Source organism: Eulemur rufifrons, chromosome 15 (genome assembly GCF_041146395.1).
Source record: "Eulemur rufifrons isolate Redbay chromosome 15, OSU_ERuf_1, whole genome shotgun sequence".
Lineage (NCBI taxonomy): Eukaryota > Metazoa > Chordata > Mammalia > Primates > Lemuridae > Eulemur > Eulemur rufifrons.
The window spans coordinates 60,563,665-60,589,505 of record NC_090997.1 but is presented as its reverse complement, the minus strand read 5'-3'; the positions used below and the strand labels follow the sequence as shown (position 1 = coordinate 60,589,505).

Sequence of the window (25,841 nt, the reverse complement as noted above, 5' to 3'; positions counted from 1 at the left end):
GTGTGACACTAAATCAAAATCGCTGAAAAGACAACAGAGGAAGTAGTAGGTAGTTTGGAGAAAGTTGCCCTGCATACGTTAAATTACATGAAAAACCTGATTATAGGAAGCAGGTAGAGAAAGAAAGGATATCATAGCTTTGATTTTCCTTCTCCGGTAAACAAGGTCAATTTTCTTTAATGCTGAGTTTTTGTTTTGTTTTAATTCTAGCTTTTATTTACTTAACACTTTTTTTTACAAAGGTGCAAATTATATACTACAAACTATACCTCATGTAGCATTATAAAAAATGTGTGCAAGTATGCAACATAATAATAGCAATGGCAAAAATTATGTCTACCTCATTAATACTTAAATAATTGACACCTATATTCATCAATAAATACAATTTGATAATTATAAATCACCATAACATTTACTCCAGTAGTTTCTAGTTTGTATATGTGCTATCAGAAGTTTTCTATACTTGGTAACAAGTTCCGTTTTTCAACAAAATAGTCACAATTCTAATAGACCTCTTTATTACTTGTCTTTGTATCTAAGTGACATAAATCAGGAAAAAAATTCTCTACTATTTCTTTCATCATGACCACCACTATTAGAAACATTTATTAAATGCCTATTGGTTCATGTCAATGTATTGATAATGATGAGTATGTGTTTGAGGTACTATTTTTTTTTTTTAATTTAATTGTGGTAGAAAGTACATAACATGACATGTATCATCTTAACTATTTTTTAAGCGTATGGTTCCACAGTGTTAAATTCACATTGTTGTGCAAGAGATCTCTAGAACTTATACATCTTGCAAAACTGTATACCCATTGAGCAACTTCCCATTCCCCTTTGCCCCTGGCCCTTGGCAACCATAATTCTACTTTCTTGTTTCTATGAGTTTGTCTACTATAGGCATCTAAGTGGAATCATATGATATTTGTTTTTTTATGACTGGTTCATTTCACGTAGCACAATGGCTTCAAGATTCATCCATGTTGTAGCCTGTGACAGGATTTCCTTCTTTTTTAAGGCTGAAAAAGATTCCATTGTATGTATACACATTTTCTTTATCTATTCATCTGTTGATGGACATTTAGGTTGCTTCTATCTTTTGGCTGTCGTGAACAATGCTGCAATGAATGTGGGTGTGTAAATATCTCTTTGAGATCCTGCTCTCAATGCTTTTGAATATATACCCAGACGTGGGATTACTGGATCATATGGGAGTTCTATTTTCAATTTTTTGAGAAATTGCCCTACTGTTTTCTGTAGCACCTGCACCATTTTACATTCTCAGCAACAATGCATAAGAGTTCCAATTTCTCAACATCTTCACCAGCACTTGTTTTTATTTTATTTTATTTTTTGATAGTGTCCATCCTCGTGAATGTGAGCTGATACCTAATTGTGGTTTTACTTTTCATTTCTCTGATGATTAGTGATGTTGAGTATGTTTTCATATGTTTGTTGGCCATTTGCTTCTTTGGAGAAATGTCATTCAAGTCCTTTGCCCATTTTTCACAGAGTTATTTGGGGGTTTTTTGTTTGTTTTTGAGAAGGGTGCTATTCTTAAGAAAAGTTGTAAGAAGTAGAAAACTAATTTACAATCGGTATTACAAACTTCTCTAGGCTTGGCAGGAAATAATTCATTTTCTTCTGCTCTAAACTCAGCTGTAATTTCCCCTGTAATAGTCTATGTAAAAAGATAAAGCTTGAATAGACTAAGAGGTAAACTTTCCCAAAAGTAAAAAGAAAAAAATCTTAGATAATCACTTAAAAAATAGAAAAAGGTTTATTTATGAAAACACATAATGGTCATTTGCCAACTCTAACTGTATTCACAGAATGTCACACTCACACTTATGGCTACATGAGGGCTCTCGTATTTTATTTATTCCTTCAACAAGCATTTGTTGGTTACCAGCTCTGTGTCAGTCTCTGCAGATCGAGGGATTAAAAGACATAGTGTCTCATATCAAAAAACTCAGTCTGGGGTAAAAAGGAAAGAAAGAGGATAGATATGTGAAGACAATACAAGGGGATATTGCTACTTAGAAGTACGTATAGGATGAGTGGGGTTATAGCAATAGCAACCATTCAGGGATGGCCCGTGTAGAAAAAGTAGTGCTTTGTTGAGAGAGTGGCATTTGAATTAACACTTAAAATACACATACTCCAGCTTTAGGCTTTCTTTCTTTCTCTCTCTCTTTCTTTCTTGAGAAGTATTATGGCTAATAGCAGATAAAACTCTTCTAATCTAATATTAACATTAATATCTAGTATTAATATTAATAATCAATTAGGCATCAATCATTTATAGTAAAAGCATTTATTTAGTGCTATGACTATATAAGTACTTGATATAATCTAAAAATAAGAATTCTTCTATTACCCTAAGCTGTACAGAAAAGACAGGAAATAATTAGTATCTTCTATATAGTACCTATCACATACTCACTATACAAAGGCTAGAGAATATATGACATATTTTGACTTCTAGAAGCTTATAGGCTTGTCTATAAAACAACCACCCATGTGCAGGCAGGCATATAATTAAGTGCTAAAGGTTGTAGTGGAGACATTTGTAATGCTTTAAGAGTTCAAAGAGGAGGAGATCAGTAAGGCTATGCAGCCAGAAGACCACAGGAAGAACAGGAGTAGCCTTGAAGGATAGGTTTAACAAGACAAGGGTCAAGGAAAGGCATTCCAGTGAGGGGAACAACTCCAAGAAAGGCAACCAAATGACCACAGGCAGAGAGGCCTAACTAGAGTTATGGGGAATGATGAAGGTCAGTGAAATGAGTAAGTGGAAGTTTGAATGAGTACGATTGATCTCATTTGGGGAAGGCCTTGAAAGGCATGCCAAGGAGCTTAGGTGTGATGTGATAGGAAATATGAAATCTTTGAAGATTTCTGAGCAGGGAAGTGACAATGATCTGCAGCTGCGTTGGAGAAAGACAAGATTTTGGTGGTCCCAACCAGACGGGGACCTGGATTCACCAGTTGTGGAGGGACGAAAAGTAAAAGAAAGCCGACACTGAAAGGCACAGATGAATCCAAAGGAGCTCCCTGGTGTAGAGTCTCGAGGCCAAGGGGAACACTGGGAGCTCCATCGGAGGGTTTGGAGTCTGGCTTGGGTCTTGTTGAACTTAGGAGACAGTTAATATTTCCAAGTGGAAATGGCCACAAACCATGCGGTGGCCACTCTCAAAGCCATGCATCTGTATGTTATCTGAGCCCTAAGTCAGTCACATAGTCCATCACAATTCGGCAGGAAAAATATAAGCTACAGTTTATAAATGGCATTATTAACTCTATTATAGGGCAATACGTGCTATTTATTCCCCATAAAAGACAAAAGGCACATTTATCTGCCTTTGGCCTCCATCAGCATTTTCCAGTTTTTGATCAGGAGTCAGTCTTTTCGCATTAGCACAGGTGGCTCACGCCGGGCGGCCTTTGTAGTGAGAAGTTCATTAACAAGCATATGTAATAGCTACTCGGACATGACTTGTGAGTATTTCATCATTTTGTTTAAATAAAATGTTTGACAAAAGGTCATGCTTTGTGATTAGCATAATGAATGAAATAAATATGGCAAGTCTGTAGTTTTGTTTTTAAACAAACCAATGAAATCCTCTTGTAAGAGGAGACTTCATTAAATTAACATCACACAGAGATGAGAGGAAGACCTGCCAGTTTTATTTACTTTCCAGCCTTACTCAAGGTATTGTACTATGCCATTAGTGCACATTTTTTTAGTAAAAATTGAAGAATGATCGCTGACAACAGGCCTTCTCAGAGTGTAAGGAAAGGAATGAGAGTCTAGCACCCCTTCTACTTCCTGTCCCCTCAGCCAAATGCCCCAGGAGTCAATTCTAACTTGAGGACTTTCCTCCCATGATCATTTTTTCTGGGAATCTGTATTCCTGCCCCAGCTCTAGGACTGAGTTTCTGCAAAGCACAGAAGAGGGTCTAAATGCAAAGGAAAACAGAATCGCCAGCACCTGACTTTGCTCCCACATTTGTTAGCCCTGCCCTTCCACATCCCATTGGAAAAAATTCATAGAAACATATTTTAGCTACAAGTCATAATATGCATGTGAATAAAAGTAGAGCATATGTTCATGGGACCCCACAAGTATTCCCAGAGCAAAAATACAATATTTAAACTTCAAAAACTTCCAAAAGAAATAATCTTTAATTTGCCATCTCTATTTTAATCTCCTCAGTCTATTACATTAGAGTTCAACTGGTTCCTCTTTCGTGAGAAATGTTCCCCCCATAAACTGAGCTATAGAATTTTCTTTCTGTCCTTATTCCTTTAGGAAACCTCATGCCAGGCCAGCCTGGTTTAAACATGGCTACGTCATAGTTGTTGCTCCCCAAAGCTTACGCCCTTACAGGGGACACATGCTGCATCCATGCCAGGGTGAACTAGGGGTTTTCCTGGCCGTTTTAAGATGCCAACCACATTATATCATCCCAACTTTGTGAATATATTTGCATAAAAAGCTGGGTAGAAATTCTGAGAGGGAAATGACAACTGTTCCGTGGGTAAATTTATTAAACTAAGGACTCCCCTATGGTTGGTTTCTCATGCTCTGCTGGAGTCGTTAGTCTCTCCATAGACGACAACGTCTTCCCATACTTCTTTATGTGTTTCTCAATCTATGCACTTTTAGACAGGCATTTAATCTCTGTTGCCCCAGATATTAATTAACAAACTCAACTCTGTCACATACAGAGGATACTTTTGTGTTCGTTTCTAGATTAAATAAAGTGAAACCAACTCTAAACAACATAAACTACCACCAAACTAAAATGATTCAAAATTATTGTTTTCATTTTCAATCTGTGAAAAAATGATGGGAGAATTATATCTTCTTTCATATACATTATATGAAGACTTTTATATTTAAAATAGTAATTAATTTGACGTTTCTACTACCATTCTGAAATAATTTTTGGCCTTGTGACACAATCAAATTAACAACTTTTTATCATGACCATCACCCTTTTAGAATGACATCAGCAAGATGGTTGACTAGAGTTGCCTGGCTCTGATCTCCTCATGAAAAGGAAACAAAACAATGAATAAACTACTATATTTCGACTGGAGTGGCTGAGAAAGTGTGCTCGAGAGCACCAGGAGAATAGCAAAACCCTGTGGTGCACAGAAGCCCAGGACAGAGCCATAAAGAGGGGAGTGAGGCATCCTGCTTCTGCCATGCCATCTCCCCTGCTGGGATCAGATTAGAGCCAGGGGGACTTCTTCTTATGGGAAAAAGGTAATCTAGAAACCCTCAGTGATCCCCATCACTGCCACAGACTCCAGCAGTCATTGCTACAGGAGGATCCTCCAGTCCTCACAGGCCCCAACTCTAGTGTGGACACTTGATGGGAGTCCATGCAGCTATGTGGCCCTGCACAGCTGCCAGGCTCATGTGCACATGCCCCTTGCCTGACAGGTGGCCCAGAGGTGACCCACCCCAGCAGAGAGAGTCATGTACAGCTGCTAGCACGTGAGCAGCTTTCCCAAGTTTGACAGCTGGCAAGGAGGTGGCACCACCTACCTCACCAGAGAGGGCTGCCAACAGCTGCCACCTGCATGTACCTGTCCCCAGCCTGAAAGCTGGCCCCACCCCACCAAAGAGAGTTGCATGCAGCCCACATGCATCCATCCCTGGCTTGACAGCCAGCTCAGAGGCAGCCCTGCACCACAGGAAAGGATCCTGTGCAGCCACCAGGCCATGTGAGTCTGCCCCTGGCCTGACAGCAGGCCTGAAGGTGGCCCCACCCCACTAGAGAGAACTTCACTCAGCTGCCCAACTCTAGTGCACCTGCCCTCAACCTGACAGCCCAGAGGTGACCATGCCATTAAGGAGAGCCCTCTACACATTCTGGTGTCCCACTGTACCCATACAACTACACCCACACATGCCTAGCCAACAACCAGCCTGGTGTCCGTGCCCCCAGCAAAACCATACCACCACAATCACAAACTCCTGCAGCTTAGGCCACTGAGATAATCACAGACATTACAGGTGAAGATTACAGCTGGAGAATCTGTGTGGAGACTAAACTACTCTGTCCACCCAGAACCAAAGCCCACACACCATTCCCACCTGCCCTAGGACCTAACTATAGGAAAAAGCCTCTTCCTATGAAAGGTACTTCATAAAGCTGGAAAAGCAACTATTTCACTAGATGTGTAGATATCAATATAGGGACACAAGAAACATAAACAGCAAGGAAACATGACACTACCAAAGGAACACAATAAGTCACCAGTAACAGATCCCCCCAAAAAAGATATTTGTGAAATTCCTGAAAAATAATTCAAAATAATGATCTTAAGGAAACTCAGCAACATACAAGAGAATACAGTCACTCCAATGAAATCAGGAAAACAATTCATAATCTTTATGAGAAATTCAACAAAGAGATAGAGACCATAAAAACAAACAAACAAACAAACATAAATCTTGGAGCCAAAGAATTCAATGAATAAAATAAATAATACAGTTGAGAGCTTCAACAACAGACTAGGTCAGACAGAAGAAAGAATTTCTGAACTTGAAGACAGGTCTTTTGAAATAACCCAGCTAGAGAAAAAAGAAGAAATAAGAATAAAAAAGAATGAAGAAAGCCTATGCGACTTATGGGACACCATTAAGCAAACAAGTATTTGCATTATAGGAGTGCCAGGAAATGAAGAAGTGGAGAAACGCATTGAAAAACTATTTAACAAAATAATAGCTGGAAACTTCCCAAGTCTTGGGAGAGATGTGGACACTGAGATCCAGGAAACTTAAAAGTTCCCAGTGAGATTCAATCTCCCCTCAAATACTCTCTGAGGCACATTATATTCAAACTGTCAGGAGTCAAAGACAAAAAGAGAATTCTAAAAGCTTCAAGGAAAATCATCATGTCACATTTAAGGGAAACCCTGTTAGGCTATCAGCATATTTCTCAGCAGAAAATTTACAAACCATGAGAGAATGAGATGATATATTCAAAGTGCTGGGGGGAAAAATACCTGTTAGCTAAGAATACTATAGCCAGCAAAGCTATCCTTTAGAAATGAAGGAGAAATAAAGATCTTCCCAGACAAGCAAAAACTAAGAGAATTCATCATCACTGGACCAGCCTTATAAGAAATGCTGAAAAGGATGCCACAACGGGAAACAAAAGGACAATAATTAATATCATGACAACACATGAAAATATACCAATATAGATAAATCCATAACCAAACTTAAAATACCCCAGTGCTATAATAGTGCTATGAATTCAGTTCTGTAGTATGAAGGTTTAAAGTCAAAAAGGTCAAAAACATCAACAGCTATAATTAGAGGCTAAGAAATACACAAAAGTATAAGGGTATAAATTAAGGGAATCAAAATACAAATTGTTGGGGGGAGGGGGAAAAAGTCTAGATTATTTTTATGCAACCAAAGTTGTAGCCAACTCAAAATAGTCTATTATAATTACAAGATTCTTTATGTTTACCCAATAGTAACTACACAAAAAATTATAGTAGATATACAACAAGAAGGAGAGAGGAAACAAAGTTTAACACTACAGAAAACCACCAAGTCACAGATACAAACAGCAAGAGAGAAAGAAAAGAACAAAGAATCTGCAAAACAACCACAAAACAATTAATAAAATCACAAACGTAAGTCCTTACCTATCAAAAATAACCTTGAATATAAATGAATTAAATTCTCCCAGTAAAAGATATGGAGCAGCTAAATGGATAAAACACAAGACCCAACTGTAGGTTGTCTATAAGAGATGCATCTCACCATTAAAAACAAACACAGACTGAAAGTAAATGGATGGATAAAGATACTCTATGCAAGTGAAAACCAAAAGGGATCAGTGGTAGCCATACTTATATCAGATAAAATACACTTTAAGTCAAAAACTGTGCAAAGAGGCAAAGAAGGTCATTATATAATGATAAAGGAATCAATTCAACAAGAAGATATAACAAGTGTAAATATATATACATCCAACACTGGAGCAAGTATATAAAGCAAAGATTATATAATATATTAGATCTAAAGGACAGATGGACTGAAATACAGTAATAGTAGGGAACTTCAAAACCCTACTTCAACAATAGACAGACATCTTGACAGAAAATCAACAAAGAAACATCGGGATAAATTACACCATAGACCAAATGGATCTAACAGACATTTACAGAACATTCCATCTAACAGTTGCAAAATATACATTCTTCTCAACTACACATGGAACATTCTCCAGGACAGATCTTTCACAAAACAAGTCTTAACAACTTTAAGAAGATAGAGATCGTATCAAGTATCTTTTTGGATCACAACAGTATAAAACTAGAAATCAACAAGAAAAACTTTAGAAACATTACAAATACATTGGAATTAAACAACATGTTTCTTGATAATCAACCAGTCAATGAATAATTTAAAAAGGAAATTAAAAAGTGCTTCAGACAAATTAGAATGGAAACACATCATATCAAAACTTATTCGATACAGCAAAAGCCGTTCTACCACGTAAAGTTCATAGCAATAAATGCCTATAATCAAAAAGAAGAAAGATTCTAATAAATAACCTACCCATGGCCCTAACTGCTCTTTCTGCTTCAACCCTTGCCCCTTCAGTCTGTTCTACACACAACAGCCAGGGTGATCCTTTTCAAATTGTGAGTCAGATCCTGTCACTCCCAGGTTTAAAATTCCCAACAGCTTCCCTTATGTTCAGAATGAAAGTCAAAGCTCTTATAATGGTCCTCAAGCCTTTGCATGGTCTGGCCCCTGCCTACCTGTCTGCCTTCAAATCCTCCTACTCTCTGCCTCATTCACTTCCCTTAGCCTCCATGGCCTCTTTACCTTTGTACACTATTGTTTTTTCTGGATGCTGTCCTCCAGATAACCACATGGTCATTCTTTGAGGCCTTTAGTAGCACATATCCTATCTAGAATAGCACTGTCCTGTCATCATCTTCTACTCCCTTGGCCTGTGCTATTTTTCCTCCTAGCACCCATCACTAGCTAACAGTATAGTGTGTACATATTTGTTTATTGTCTGTCTCCCATTAGAATGGAAGCTCCTTGAAAGCAGGGGTTTTATCAGTCTCTTTCACCCTAAATCCTCAGTGTCTAAAAGAGCTGGCTTATAATATGCATTTCAAATACATAATAGGTACTTCAAAAAGACTTACAGAATGAATAAATGCATTTCCCAGAGTTGTTCTAAAGTGAAAGGCTTAAAGTCTGGCCTGTTCAGCACATGAATGCCTGACTGAGAGAGAAGGTACATCAGTCAGGTCCTGAGAGAAAGCAAGTACACAAGAAGTGGGATGATTTGATGAGCGTCTGATTAAGGGACAAAGGTGTGCACAGGGCTTAGGGAACCCCCAAGAGTAGCATCCCTCCGCAGGACTAATAACATGCCTGAAGGGCAAGGAGTGGGCAGCTACCAGAGCAGGCACCCAGAGAGGGCCGTGCTGAGAGGCACCGATGGGGCTGAGGGACACAGCCAGCCTGCAGTGGCCCTGCAACAGGGAGGGTCAAGGAGAATGAATGGCCTAGTCTCATTTCCCTCCCTCTCTCTGATCTCCCGCCAAGACTCCTCTTTGACTGACTCCAACAAGAAGCCAGACAACCAGTGAGAGAGAGCTGGCTGGTGTAATGCATGCAGGACATGGAGTAAGATGGGGAAGGGTGGAGTAGGACTGGGAGGAGCAAATGGAGAGTCTCCAGGAGAGAAGGCAAAGGAATCTACAGGGGCAAGAGAAAGCTAGGCCTCTGTCTTTTGCTCTTTTGGAGAGAGGAGATGCAGATGAAATTAGGGAAAGGAAGAGTAAAGTCCAGCTTGGGATATTGCAGACATATAGGAACTCTTTAAGGAACTGTCAAGTGTGTCTTATCTCACCTCTCATGATTTAATCCTATGGCTGGTAAGATTTTGTAATTGTTCTCTCATAAGTTTAGTTTGTAACAGTGACAGCAAGCTAAACTTTCACCTCCACTGTAGCAGCCAGATTTTTGTAATAAGCAAATCCTCTTGATAACTGTGGGCTGCAGTGTGCAATCCTAGCTTGGTCACAGGGTCAGCCAGGTCCTCCCATGGCCTGCATCACATTTTTCTGCCATACAGTGCCCAGTCAGAACCACACAGCTGTGAGCTTTGAACTTTATTTTATTTTATTTATTTTCCTTATTATCAGTATTCTAGAGACAGGGTCTCACTCTGTTCCCCAGGCTGGAGTGTAGTGGCCTGACCATAGATCACTGTAAGCTCCAACTCTTGGGCTCAAGTGATCCTCTTGCCTCAGCCTCCTGAGTAGCTGGGAATACAGGCATGTGCCACCATACCTGCCTAATTTTTCTTATTTTTTATAGAGATGGGGTCTTGCTATGTTGCCCAGGCTGATTTTGAATTCTTGGCCTCAAGCGATCCTCCTGCCTCAGCCTACCAAAGTGTTTGGATTATAGGCATGAACCACCACGCCTTATGCTCACTTTATACTTCTCTTAGCCCTGGCAATCAGTTCTGCAATCATATTTTCCCTGGCATCACGTCATTAAGAAAACAGGCTGTATTTCTACTAAAAATGGATGATGACCCCCTACCTCATCCCAGATACAAAAACTAACTCAAAATGAATCAAAGAACTAATTTAAGAGCTAAAACTATAAAACAGGGGAAAACATAAGTTGAAACTTTGTGACTTTGAATTTAGCAATGGTTTTGTAGGACACCTAAAGCACAAACAACCAAAAAAAATTAGATAATTGGATGTCACCAAAATTAAAAACTTTTGTGCTTCTGTGAATACTATCAAGAAAGCACAAAGATGATCCACAGAATGGGGGGAAATATTTGCAACTCATATTTCTGATAGGGGCCTATTATACAGAACTCTTACGTTTCCGCCATTATAATGCAAATAACCCCATTTAAAAATAAGCAAATAACTTGAACAGACAATTCTCTAAAAAAGATACACAAATAGCCAACAAGTATGATATATGCAAAGATATGCAATATCACCTGTCATTAGAAAAATGCAAATCAAAATCACAATGAAATACCACTTCATACCCACCAGGATGGCTAAAATAAAAAAGACGGACAATAAATGTTGGCAAGTGTGATACTGTGACTATATATATTGGTTTTTGTCTATGGTTCCTGGCTCATAACTCCCATAACCCTTGTTACTGTCTTTTGTTATGATGTTGGGCCACTTTAGGCCTCAGAAACAGGCCTTAGGAAATAGAATCTTTCTCCCTGACCCCTGTCCTCCTTTCACCTGTCTAAGACAGGACTCTAATCTGATTGTGGGTCATAAGGCCCTATTCCAAAGGGGGTCCTGCCCCATACCCTGGAGGAAGAAATGTTGCACAGCAAAAGCAAAAAGAATCTGAACATACAGGTCTTGCTGGGTTGGGATCATACCCTTTTTGTCCAATTACATTTCAACACGGTTGTCCATGCTTCAATCATGGGCATACAATGATGTCTCCATCAAAGGCCCAAAGGATAGGGTTTGGGGGCTTCCAGAGAGCTGAACACATGGAGGCAAACAGAAAGTTGAGTAAGAACTCATCCATGTGCCAGGAGGGTAGTGCATCCCAACTCCACTCCATTCATGGATTAACGGATTAATAAATTTATGCAGGGGAAGGTGGGGCTACAAAATAAAAAATAAATTTATAGTTAATGATAATGGGTTATTACGGGGTTGGAACTGGTGCTTTACAAAAAGAAGAAGACCAGCCTGAGCAAGAGCGAGACCCCACCTCTACTAAAAATAGAAAGAAATTATATGGACAGCTAAAAATATATATAGAAAAAATTAGCCGGGCATGGTGGCGCATGCCTGTAGTCCCAGCTACTCGGGAGGCTGAGACAGGAGGATCGCTTGAGCTCAGGAGTTTGAGGTTGCTGTAAGCTAGGCTGACGCCACGGCACTCACTCTAGCCTGGGCAACAGAGTGAGACTCTGTCTCAAAAAAAAAAAAAAAAAAACAAAAAGAGGAAGAGAGACCTGAGCTAGCACACTCAGCCCCCTCACCGTGTGATGCCCTGTACCACCTTGGGGCCCTCCAGAGTCCCCACCAGCAACAAGGCCCTCATCAGATACAGCCCTCGACCTGGGACTTCTCAGCCTCCGTAACTGTAAGAAACAAATTCCTTTTCTTTATAAAACACCCAGTTTCGGGTATCCTGTTATAAGCAATAGAAAATGGACTAAGACAGAAAACTGGCACCGAGAAGTAGGGCTGTTGCTGATGATGACTACCTGAAAATGTGGAAGTGGCTTTGGAATTGGGCAATGGGCAAAGGCTGGAAGGACTGGGAGGAGCAGGCTGGAAAAAGCCTAGATTCTGGTAAGGGCTTAGAAGACAAGAAGCCTAGGGAAAGTTTGGAACTCCTTAGAGACTGGTTAAGCGGCTGTGACCAGAATGCTGACAGAAATATGCACAGTAAAGGCTGATGAGGTTTCAGATGGAACTGAGGAACAGGTATTGGAAACTGGAGTAAAGGCCACCTTTGTTATAAATTGGCAGAGAACTTGACTAAACTGTGTCAATGCCCAAGGGCTTTGTAGGAGGACAAACTTGAGTGATGAACTAGGATAGCTAGCAAAAGAAATTTCTAAGCAAAATATAGAGGGATTTCCATGCTTACTTTTGGCCACTTATGCTGAGATTCAGGAGCAAATAAATAATTTAAAGATGGAAGTTATGATCAAAAGGGAAGCAAAGTCGAAAGCTTTAGAAAACTCTCAGCCTGCCCATGTAAAGAATGAAAAAGTGTGTTCAGGAGAGGAAACCAAGGGTATATCCCAGACTGTTTGCTAAAGATATTACCATATGTAAACTAAATATAAAATTCTAAGCCCCTCAACCAAGTGAACAGACCCCTTCTTGGCCAAAGAGATCCTAGAGAAACCTTAAAAACTGGGTTCCAAGCCATGACAGGACAGGAGGTTGGACAGTCTTCATTATACCTCCTCCGTTTTACAGTTTAGACACAACAACTGGCCAGCATTAATGTTAAAATAGAGATCATAATACTGACAGAAGGGACTCTTTTTGGCAATAAGATATCGAATTATAAACAAGACCTAAGGCCATGCCAGGCAAGGGTTAAGTCGTGCACTTCCACACGTAAAGAATAAATGATGTTCCAACTGCCACAGGTTTTTTTTTTCCTCAGGCAGCTAAACAAGCACAGGCCTTGAGATAAGCAATACTAAAATAATTATAGCTCATCCACTATCAGAAGCTGAACCTCACCCCTCTGGTCCACATGCCATAACTACAGCTTTGATTGGATGAGACTGATTTCAGTAACTTTGTCTTGGTAAAACCACTCTCCATGAACTGCTTCTGGCAAGTTTATAGAGGCTGTGTACTTGAGTGTCTTTGTGTCCCTGTTTCATCTTTTGATGTACAGGGCCTAATTGTAATACATTTAAATGTTAAGTCTCCATCCCAAGGTGAGTGTGGGACACATGTATCATGCATGTTTGCCTTTATGCATGTGCAACACCCCTTCATGAATATTCATAGCCCCTCCTATGACCTACTGAATATGTATACTTGGCCAACCCATTCGGCATAAATCCCTATTCTACCCTCCCATCCCTTAAAGTGCTTGCTAAGGGCTTTGGCCAGAGGCCACACTTCCCTGCCATTCAGAATGGCCAACTTGCAGGCTGTAACCTTTTATAAGAAATAAAGCTCTCCTTTCCAAATGTATAGATAATGTTTCTTTTTAACATAACATATGGAGAAGGGAGTCTGTGCTACTCCTCGAGTCAATGGAAGAAAGACCCCAAAGGCATTTCTGAGGTTTCAAGGCTGCCCCTCCCATCACAGGTCCAGAGGCCCAGAAGAGCATAAGTTTCAGGGGACAGGCCTGGGCCACTCTCCACAGGCTCACTGCCCAGGGCCTCCTTGTGACTCCGGGCACCCTGGTGCAGCACTCTGTGGCTGACCTAGCCATGGGTCTAAGTGGCCCCAGGTGCAGCTTATGCAGAGCTCAGGAAGGCACAAGTCATAAACCATGGCAGTGTCTACATTGTGTTAATTTTGCAGGCTTGCAGAAAGCAAGAGCTGTGGAGGCTTGCGGCCTCTACCCAGATTTCAAAGGGTGTGTTGAAAGTCTGTCCAGGCAGAGACTTGTCCCAGGAATGGAGGCACTACAGAGAATCCCCCTCAGGGCAATTCCTGGGGGAGCCATGGGAGTGGGACCCCAGGACTGTGGAGTTGCCAGCAGCATGCCATACCCACCTGGAAAAGCTTCCAGGACTGGACTCCTACCCCTAGGAGCAGCCACATGAGCTGCACCCAGCAAAGCCATGGGAGTGGGCCTGCCTGAGGCCATGGGGGACCAACCTCTGTCCCAGTGTATCCAGGAGGCAGAACATGGAGTCAAAAGAGATTATTCTCCAGCTTTAAGATTTCATGTCTGCCCTGCTAGGTATTGGACTTGCTTGAGACCTGTTACTCCTTTCTTTTTGCCTATTTCTCCCTTTTCGAAGGCAGCTATGCTAACCACTATACCACCAACGCTGTGGTTATTTCTCCCTTTTGGAATGGGAATGTCTGTCTTATGCTTGTACCACTCACTATCTGCCTGTATTTTGGAAGTAGATAACTTGTTTCAATTCCACAGGCTTACATATCAGACTCAGGATTTTGGACTTTTGAGTTGGTGCTGGAACAAGTTAAGATTCTGGGGATATGGGGTTGTAAGGAATGTATTTGTGAGAAGGACATGAGTTTTGGGGGGCTCAGGAGTGAAATGCTATGGCTTGAATATTTGTCCCCTCCTAAACTCATGCTGAGAGTGAATCCCCATTGTGGCAGTATTGGTAGGTGAGGCCTTTAAGAGGTGATTGGGTCTTGAGGGCCCTGCCCTCATGAATGGGTTGATCCCTTCATGGGTTAATAGGTTAATGGCTTAATTATTCTCATGGGCGTGGCCTGGTGGTGGTGGAGGTGGCTGAGGCAGTCAGGGCACTGGCAGGGCACTGGCGGCTGTGGAGGCAGGCTTAGCCGGCAGTTGGAGGAGCTGCTGTGCCTCAAAGCCGAGTCCCTCCCTGTGGCCTGTTTCTGGGCACCAGGAGCTCCACGGTGTGCACAGACAAAATGGGTAATGGCAGAGTTAGCTGAAGAACAGCCTCAAGTTTCATTTTTTTCAAGTTGTAAGCTGAAGCTGCTCCTGAAGTAGCTAAAAAATATGAAATTAGTTCTGTTCCCACCTTTCTGTTTTTCAAAAATTCTCAGAAAATCGACCAATTAGATGATGCACATGCCCTAGAGTTGACCCAGAAAGTTCAACAACATGCATCTGGCGGCTCCTTCCCAGCCAGCAATCGTGAGCAGCTTAAAGATCTCAACTTTCACCTGAAGAAATTAATGCATGCTGCCTCCTACGTGTTGCTTATGAAAGGAACTCCTCAAGAAGCACACTGTGGTTTCAGCAAGCAGATGGTGGAAATTCTTCACAAATATAACATTCAGTGCAGCGGTTTCGATATCTTCTCAGATGAAGAGGTTCGACAGGAGCCCCAAACCTATTCCAATTGGTCTACCTATCCTCAGCTCTCTGTTTCTGGAGAGCTCATACGAAGACTTGATGTATTAACAATTAAGGAGCTAGAAGCATCTGAAGAGCTACATACAATTTGCCCCAAATCTCCCAAATTACACGAAAAGCTAAAACTGCTGACAAATAAAGCTTCTGTGATGTTCTTTAAGAAAGGAAACAAACAGGAAGCTAAATGTGGGTTCAGCAAACAAATTCTGGAAATACTAAGTAGTAGTGGTGTTGAATATGAAATATTTGATATGCTGGAGGCTGAAGAAGTTCAGCAAGGATTAAAAGCTTACTCAAATTGGCCAGCATACCCTTAGCTGTATGTGAAAGGGAAGCGAGCTTGCTGGAGGATTGGATATTGTCAAAGAATTGAACGAAAATGTGAATTGTTGCCTATACTGAGAGAAGAAAATTAATAAATCTCAAAGTTGGTGCCTAACTGTTGCAAGAGATATTTAATTACAGTGGAGCAGTTCATGATTTAGTCCTCAAAAATGGACTAGGAATAGAAAAATGATTCTTACCAGTTACACATTGTATATTTCACAAGGTTGTGCTAAATAAACATACATTACATTCTTTCTTATCAAAAATAGGATGCAATAAGCATCGTCAAATTATTAACCAAAAAAAAAAAAAAAAAAAGCAGCAGAAGAAGAAGAGACATCTAGGCTAGCACACTCAGCCCCCCTTGCCATGTGACACCCTGTGCCACCTTTGGACTTTGCAGAGAGTTCCCACCAGCAGGAAGGCCCTCACCAGAGGTAGCCTCTTGACCTTGGACTTCTCAGCCTCCCTAACTGTAAAAAATAAATTCCTTTTCTTTATAATATACCCAGTTTCAGGTATTCTGTTACAAATATCAAAAAATAGATCAAGACACCGCTGATTATACACTTTAAATGGTGAAATTTATAAGTATGTGAATCATATTTCAATTTTTAAAAATGGATGATGAACTATAATGAGGTGAGACCATTGCAGTCTTCTTGATGTACCACCCCAAGGAAACTAATTAAAGTAATTTAAAAATCTGAAGTTGCAAGAAAAATACTATAAGGCCTTGGAACAATGCAAAGGCCAAATTTATAATAGTCCTTTTCATTATTATTGTAGTGGCAGTTGCAGAAAAGGAAATGGAAAGAAGGAGGATGGGAATTAAGGTCCAGGGAGTGCCACCCAGAGCTTCATCCAAGCCTGAGGTCTCTAATAAGGGATGAGAAGAGAGCATTCAGCCCAGGACTCACATTCTTGAGGAACCTCAGATACACGTCATATAATACATCATAAACTAACATTTTAGTATAAATCCTTATCTTATAAATTACATAATTATATTGCATTATATTTTTTTCTGCTCAGAACATTAACGTGTTAAAAGTAAACATCTAGAACATACCATTGTTTTTTAACTCTATTTTTGCATTTGTTCTTTGTTGTTTTTGTTCTAATGTATTAGGAGATTCTAAAATGGAAGTGATCTAGGGCTCTCAAGTTCTAAAGAGTCCTCATTATATTTAATCTCCACAACAACCCTAAGACATAAAGATTGCCTCATTTAATAAATGAGAAAAGTGAGGCTCAGCAAGGCTACGTTAATTGACCTGTTTGCAAAGTTATTAATTGATATAACTGAGGTTTGAATCCAGGTCTATTTGGTACCAAAACTGATGGTGCCATTTCTACATGCTAAAGAAGCAGCACGAAAACGTGGGTTTTTCTCCACTTAAATGCACCATAGCACCCCCATGCCAAGGTCCCAGTCAGTACAATGGTGTCCTTCTGTACAGTCTTGATGACAGCCAGGCTGATGGCAGGACTACTCACTCATAACCTGCTGGAATCCTCCCCCAAAGCTTTTCTACTCATGCAAATGCTTCAGGAATACTTTGAGGAAGAATGTTTAATTGATAAGCTTAAATCAAGGCCTGCATTTCACTAGAAATATGGAAATATCTTTGCAGGACTTTTCCTACTCCCCTTAAAGAGAGGACCACACATTAAAGCAAAAATGCAAATCCAGGTTACTTACTAAACTAGAGGACTTAATATTTTTCTTCATGTTGGACAGATCTTACAAGATCTGAAGGACTTGAAGTAAAGAGACTGTATCTTCAGCTAGCATGATGGAGGAAGGAGTAGAGAAGGAACAGAAAGGGCCACATCTGACTGGATGCATGCCACATGAATGCAAAAGGCAAAATGCATTATCTTTATTTTTCAGAGGAAGAAACTAGAGGTAAGAACAACTTTTCCAAGGTCACATGGCAAGTAGAGCTGGCTAGAATTCCTGCCAGGTCTGCCTGACTCCACAGAGGATACCCCTCCCAATGCCATAGTATGTGAGAGACACATAACATTGTGGTCAAGAGCTATGCTACGTGGGTCCAAATTCCAGCTCTGACTCTTACTAATCAGTAACCTTGGGCAAGTTAAAAGATCTCTATTCCTCAGTGTTCTCATCAGGGAAAAATAGGAACAATATCTGTATCAACCTCACAGAGTTGTTAGAAGGATTAAACAAGTTATTACTATTATTATTATTATTTTTTTTTTTTGAGACATAGTCTCACTGTGTTGCCCAGGCTAGAGTGCCGTGGTGTCAGCCTAGCTCACAGCAACCTCAAACTCCTGGTCTCAAGCAATCCTCCTGCCTCAGCGTCCCGAGTAGCTGGGACTACAGTCATGTGCCACCATGCCTGGCTAATTTTTTCTATATATATTTTTAGTTGTCCATATAATTTCTTTCTATTTTTAGTAGAGACGGGGTCTCGCTCTTGCTCAGGCTGATCTGGAACTCCTGAGCTCAAATGATCCATCTGCTTCAGCCTCTCAGACTGCTAGGATTACAGGCATGAGCCACCGCGCCTGGCCAGCAGTTATTATTTATAAAGTTAGAACAGTGTCTAGCATGTACCAAATGCTATGCTAGGTAAGAATTTGCTATTAATTTTCTGGACAATTTTTCCAAATCAAAATGGTACAATATAATGAGCAGATATTATAGACTGAATGTTTGTGTCCCTCTAAATTCATATATTGAAACTCTACTCCAAAATGTGATAGTATTGGAAAGTGGGGACTTCGGGAAGTGATTAGGTTATGAGGGTGGGCCCCTAATGAATGGGATTAGTGCTTTTATGAAAGTCACAAATGAGCTTGCCTTCTCTCTCTGCTCTCTACTAAATGAAGATACAAAGAGAAGCTGGCAGCCTGCCTCCTGGAAGAGGGCCCTCACCAGAACCTGACCGTGCCAGCACCCTCATCTCTGACCTCCAGCCTCACAACGTGAGAAATAAATTTGTGTTGCTTATAATGTACTCAGTTATAGTATTTTGTTACAGAAGCCTGATCTGACTAAGATAGCAGAGGGTGTAGAAATATCTATATATTCGTGTGTAACAGAATGTTAAAATGCGATTTTTTTCTGCTCCGTTTCAGCTAAGCCTGCCTCCACTCCAAAGCAGAGAACCAAATCTGTAAGGACCAAGTACCTGCGTATTCCAGAGTGAGGTGCTAGACCGCCTATACCAGGATTTGCAAAGGCACTGTCTTAAAGCCAGTATAAAAAACTTTGAAGTTAAAGTAGCTGGGAAAGATTCCATTCAGAGAAAGCTATTGGAGAGTGGAGCTTTCCTTCCTCACTCTCACTTCCCCAGGGAAGAGAAAACATGCTTTCCCTTCCCTCCAGTCTAGTGAGAAGTGTTTAGGGGGACACATGGAGAGCTTCATGTGTGTCCCTTTGAAGGCTGGGGGACACAGAGGACAAGTGTCTGACTCAAGCTTGAGAAATCCAAAGGCAAGGGACTGAGATTACTGGACTAAGAAGGAGGCAGCATTGGTACTTCAACAGAGGCTGAAAACCAAAGAATGTAAGAAAGTTTTTCATGGCACAGATGTAGACTCTGCTAGAGAAAACCAGTCTGGAGCAGTCTTAAAAGAGACTCTGCCCCGGAAGGGGGAAGGGGAGGAGGGAAGTAGGACCCTAATAGGATCAGTGTGGCACGGACTCAATACCTAAAGGCTGTGGGCAAACTTATGAACAGTTAGCCCAAGGCATTGGCCATCCTGGGAATTACAATTAGATATATTTCCAACAAAGGAGCCCTAGAGAAAACCACAAAAGCCCCTGGAGAGAAAGAAGCAGCTATAAATAACCACTTAATCCAGAGAGCATCCTCAACATACACTAGTAGTGAGAGCTGGGATTGAAGAGTGAAAGCAAACTTGGGGAGGGAGGAGGAATAAAACAGAAGCCAATTATGCTTCTCTCCCACTGCAGGCTGCCCGCCTAAAGCCCACCCAAGCTAGGAAAGGGGGCAATATTAACTTGAATGAAATTTAGAGTCTTAATTACTACATTGAGCTAGACATTTTAATCACTGAAACAAGGCTCTTTACTTTCTCAGAGTGGGTGATAAATCTATGAAAAAGAAATGGTCCATAGAACATGTTTAAAGGGACAGTGGTAACAAAGAATAAGATTGTTTTCCACTTTCACAGATTTAGTTCCACCAATTCAAAGTTATATCAGCCATGTATGGAGGCTTTCTAAAAATACAGAAAGCCAGGTTGACTTAGGGGTCCAGCCTGAGGAGGTGACCTGGACATGGGAAATGCACAAAAGCCAAAAGAATCACCTTCCAGATTGTAAAGGGAGGATGTATGAGGTCCACATAGAAGAAGGTGAAATCTACGCAACACGCTAGAACTATTGTCCTTCTTTCTGAAAATGGGAGGAGGAGAATGAACATGAAATTGTAGAATAGGTATAAAACACCTTGAAGGATATGCATGCTTAATTGATGGAAATGATTTTTTATTGAAGTATATGCTCTTGCTGTTAACCCTCAGAATTATGTTCTTTCATTCCTTTAAACATTTATTGAACATCAACCATTATACAGACAAGCTTTCTCTTTTCACATGTCTGTGTCTAATTAGAGGTGTATACTGATTAGAATAAGCCTCCCCAACAGTTAGCTAGGAAAGATATGATCTCCCATTTTTAAAGGGTTAAAAAGTAAACTACGTGTTTTAGTCCATTTAGGCTGCTATAAGAGAACACCATAGACTAAGTGGCTTATAAAAAACAGAAATATATTTCTCACAGTTCTGAAGGCTGAGAAGTCCAAGATCAAGGCTCTGGCAAGACGTACTTTCCGGGGAGAGCCCACTTCCTTGTTGCTTACTCACTGTGTCCTCACGTGGTGGAAGGAGTGCAGTGACACAGTCAGAGCTCACTGTAACCTCCAACTCCTAGGCTCAAGGGAACTCCCCACCTCAGCCTCCCAAGTAGCTAGGACCACAGGCACATGCCACCATGCCTGGCTAATTTTTTATTTTTTTGTAGAGACCAGGGTTGTCCAGGCTGGTCTCAAACTCCTGGCCTCAGGCGATCCTCCTGCATCAGCCTCCCAAAGTGCTGGGACTACAGGCATGAGCCACTATACTCAGCCCAGGAGTCTCTTTTATAAGGGCACTAATCCTGTGCAAGAGGGCTCTACCCTCATGACCTAATTACCTCCCAAAGACCCCACCTCAGACCTTCAATGCAAAGTAGATTTTCAAAATATGAATTTTGGGGGGGAAACATGCAGTCTATAGCACTGTAGTTGGTTTTCATGGTAGAAGGTATGTGGAGCTTACATATGTTCTTTAAAAATGGTATGTTGGGGTAGAAAATAGATTTGATTTGGACACTTCCCATTGATTAGTACTCTGCTAAATGACATACTGTCCTTATAAGATGCATAAGAGGCACAATCCAAACCTTCAGGCATTGTCACACATGACAATTATTTTCAATAGAGGATTTTGGTTTTTTAATTTTAATTTTTCATTTTTTTGAAACAGGATCTCACTCTATCACCTGAGCTAGAGTGCAGTGGCTCAATCATAGCTCACTGTAACCTCAAACTCCTGGGCTCAAGCCATCCTCCCACCTCACCCTCCTGACTAGATAACACTACAGGCACGTGCCACCATGCCCAGCTAATTTTTTTTATTTTTTATTGTGACAGGGTCTCACTATGTTGCCCAGGCTGGTCTTAAACTCCTGGCCTCAAACAATCCTCCCACCTCAGCCTCTCAAAAGCACAAGATTTTATAATTCAGCATGGGCATCAGTTTCTAGATTGTAGTTGTCATCAGTCTCAGCCCAAACCACAGTTTAACTGGCTTTATTTGATTACAAACATAATTAGAATTAAGGTTTAGAAGAAGAGATAAGATAGATCTAATCTTCTTCACACAAAAGAATAATACATACACACTCATTATTTTCTTTTTAATTTTTGTGCACCCTCATTATCGAGGAGCTTTTACATAGTGTGCAGATCTCAACTAACAGGGCAACATATGAAGGATTATCCTGAAATCTTCTCCACCTAAAGGAGCAGAGGTGGAAACCGACATCCCCCCACCCAGTCTCACCCAGTGATGGCCACATCCCAGCTCAGGGCACAGCCTGGCACTTGGGCTGCATCAGGCTCCCAGCCAGGGAGAACAACCACCATCCCCGTCTCCTTTGTGTAGGGACAGGAACTTCTGCCGAGCCTCCCTCTTCCCTGAGGGAATGGGACTGGCGCCTTGGCACATGCCCCCAAAACAGTGGCAGCTCCATGTTCCAGATCAACCAAAGGGAGAATAAAAAGACCTTTTCATGGTGTGAGATCCTTCAGACAAGAAGAATACCTTCACAAACCACTTCTGATGAGACCCATAAAAATGATTCCTTGGACTGAGGAACAGAGAGCCTTCAGGAAAACTTGGGCAGAAAGTCATTCACCAAGAGGACAAGAGTCTGAAGGAAGGGTGGGGCCACAGAGAAACCATGATCCCTGTCCCTCCTTTTTTTCTTTTTTGGATATTTGGTCCCAGCTCAGATTCCCAGAGATGACTGAGAGGGAGATGCTTTACTAGTTGTCTTCCAAGGCTCAAATAAATGAAGCTTAATTTGAAATAATCACAGGTAATTCATTATGAGCTGAAGAACTTCGATTTGTTATGTAAAATGAAGTAGCTTGAATAGGAGTAGTCTTAGAAACCCTGACTCACTGCTTCAGCTGAACTTGACATTTTAGTTCCTCGAACTGCAGCAGAACTTTCTCCCAGTAAAAACACTCTTGAAATGAATATTCACAAATGAAAGCACAAAGCAAACAGAAGAACCACTTCCTTCATTCACTTCTGCCTCTAAACCTGCTCTTTCTGTACTTCAGTTTTCTGTAGAACATTTCTCCTTAAGAGCAAGTATGTACCCCATACAGATAAAAAAATACTCATCTTTAGTAAAATGTAAATACAATGAAACAATGATTAAAACAATGACATTTTTGTGGCTTGGGAATTACAATGGGACCTATACCCCAAAAAATCACCAAACCAGCTGAACTGATTTTGAAGAAGAAATGTTGAGTTACATAATTATGCCTACAGCTCTATATGACAGGGTGCCTTCCTAAATAAATCTTTTTTTGTCCAATAATAATAACAATACTAAATGCTTATGGTAGGTGGTGTTCCAAGAGCTTTACATGTAATAAACATATTTAATCCTCACAGTGACCTTATAAGGCAGTTAAGTAAACTGAAGCACAGAAAGGTTTAGTAACGAGCCCAATGCCACACAGCTATCAAGTGGCAGTACTTGGATTTGAACCTGAGCAGATGTGCCTCCAAAATCCATGCTTTTAACCATTTCATCATAATCTCTTTTAGCCTTTTCAAAGATGCCAGTGGTTTTACATAGGGAAATGGCTTCTCTTCATATTCCTCATAAGTGATCCCTAAAAATTCACAAAAGGAATATGATCTATTAAATTATAACTACAAGCTAACCTATTTTTAACAGTGATTCATGGGAGGGGAGATATAATTTCACATACTAAATGACCTTGTAACCTTAATACACAGTCAGCATTTAAAAAAACTCACCTCAGTTTCCCACGAATTAATCACAGATAAGTCCATAGCTGCGTCATTCTTTGGTGTCACAGCTGCCAGGAAATTCAGCCAGAGTCTGACTCAAAGTGTATGTAGAAATCCATTTTATTAAATGCTTTTTTTGGTATTAGATCTAACTTACATAATTATAGAATGTTAGAGCTGAAGAGGGCCTTGGAGTTTATAGAATTTATTCTCCTTGAGCGATGCTGTTCAAGAAGCATAACGAGTTGCCCCAGGTCCTAGAGCCATTCAGCGAGAGGATCATCAAACTCACAGACTTCCCAGCATCCAAGGCCTCTCTCCACTTCACCATGCTGCTCACCCCACCTGTGTGCCGTATTTATATAAAAACTAACATGTTTTTGTTACCTGGGGATAAAGCAACTTCCCTATGTTCATGGATACTCATTTTCTATTATTCTATTATATTTCATAATCAATTATTTGTTCCTAGTGGAAATTGTTAATTATAGCTCTGAAAACCACTAGGCGAGGATTTAAGTTCTCTGAAAGAAGAAACATGTCTCTCTTCAAAATGTCAGATCCTTGGCCTCTTCTCTGATCCATGAGCTCGGGACCTCTGTGCTCTGCCTGCCTCTTGCCTTCCTCTGCCAGTCTCTAAACAAAGCCATTTGTTTGTTCTTCCCAAGTCAAGATTTTATCCTACCATCTGTATCTCAAAAACCTTTAATGACTATCCCCTTTCTTCAGCATAGAGCCCAACTCTCAAAGCCCTAAACAGACGGCACTACATACCTTTCAAGTCACCCCACCTTTGTGTACCCACACAGACCGTCCCTCTAACCAAATTATTATAGTATGTTCCCAGTTCCCCAAACATGTAGTGCCTGCCTGTCTCTTTATCTTTGCCCTCGTGGCTTTTCCTTCCCCGAGTATCACCTCATCTGCCTGTGCCAACCCAGCTGTGATTCTCACGGCCAAGCCCAGCCCAGGAGGCCTCCCTGACAAGCCAAGCTTGCTGAAATCCTTCTCTCAGAACATTCATTACAGGTAGTACTGATTTCATATTTGCTGTTCTGTTTTAGTTTAATTTTTCCAAGTACATTTCTCTTATCTTCCCATTCACTTTATAAATTTCTTTAGAGCAGGAAACAATTCTTAGATTAAAAATATGTCCTCTGTGCTTTAAACACATAAAGAACTAAGTAAGTTTCAGACAGCTGATTATTTCATTCTCTCCTCACTTTCATATTCTCCTTGAAGAGCTGGCATTTAAAACACTTTGGATGATTTTTATACATTTATTCTAAAAACCTAAAAGCTTATGGAATATATCTTTTAGGCAGAATCTTTTACCTATAATGCATGGTTAAATTCCACAATAACCTGTTATAGAGAATTATGAAAATAGGAACAGAGGAACTCAAATTTTTTGTTTTGTTTTTAAAAATCTATCCAAGTTTGCCCCAGCATTGGTGGTGAAAGGGAAATAATATAAATAGAGGCTCACATATCATATGTTTAAATATTTTGAAGTTATAAATCAAGTAACAAGCAAAATATGTTTTAATTTCTTGCCTTTAAAAATGCACCTTTAAAATGACCTGAAGCTTAGGTTGGCCTCCTTCTCTTCTCTTTGTTGTTTCCATTCTACACTAACAGTGGCCTCCCACATCTGCCTGTGGCCATCTCAGCTTGCACATGCAAGCTCTGAACAAATTCCCTGCCCACAGCCTCCCTGGCACCCTCCGGCCTGGGGATACCTTCTGGCAGCAGGATCTGCCCTCGGGGATGGACAAAGAAGAGGTCTACATAGGTCTTTCTAAAGGGAGACCACTCTTGCCCAGATCTAAGGGAGATAGTGAATCCACTTTTTTTTACTTCTTTTTTTTTTTTTTTAATTTCACCATATTATGGGGGTACAAAAGTTTAGGTTACGTATATTGCCCTTGCCCCCACCCCTGAATCAGAGCTTCAAGCGTGTCCATCCCCTAGACGGTGCGCATCACACTCATTATGTATGTGTACACCCATCCCCTCCCCTCCCCCATCTGCCCAACACCCGATTAATGTTATTCCTAAATGTGCTCTCAGGTGATGATCAGTGAAACCAATTTGATGGTGAGTACATGTGGTACTTCTTTTTCCATTCTTGGGATACTTCACTTAGTAGAATGGGTTCCAGCTCTATCCAGGAAAATACAAGAGGTGCTAAATTACCATCGTTTCTTATAGGTGAGTAATACTCCATGGTATACATATACCACATCCTTTTTTACTTCTTAACATAATTTAATTGAGGATTTTTAGCAG

At 40.7% G+C, this 25,841-nt stretch overlaps 1 protein-coding gene and 1 pseudogene across 1 annotated transcript in view; one reads left to right on the top strand and one right to left on the bottom strand.

The window, feature by feature from the left end:
* CRYBG1 (crystallin beta-gamma domain containing 1) overlaps positions 1-25,841 on the bottom strand; it is a 179,785-nt gene that overhangs the window by 62,700 nt on the left and 91,244 nt on the right. The window lies entirely within an intron of this gene.
* Positions 15,464-15,934, top strand: LOC138395692 (glutaredoxin-3 pseudogene; annotated as a pseudogene).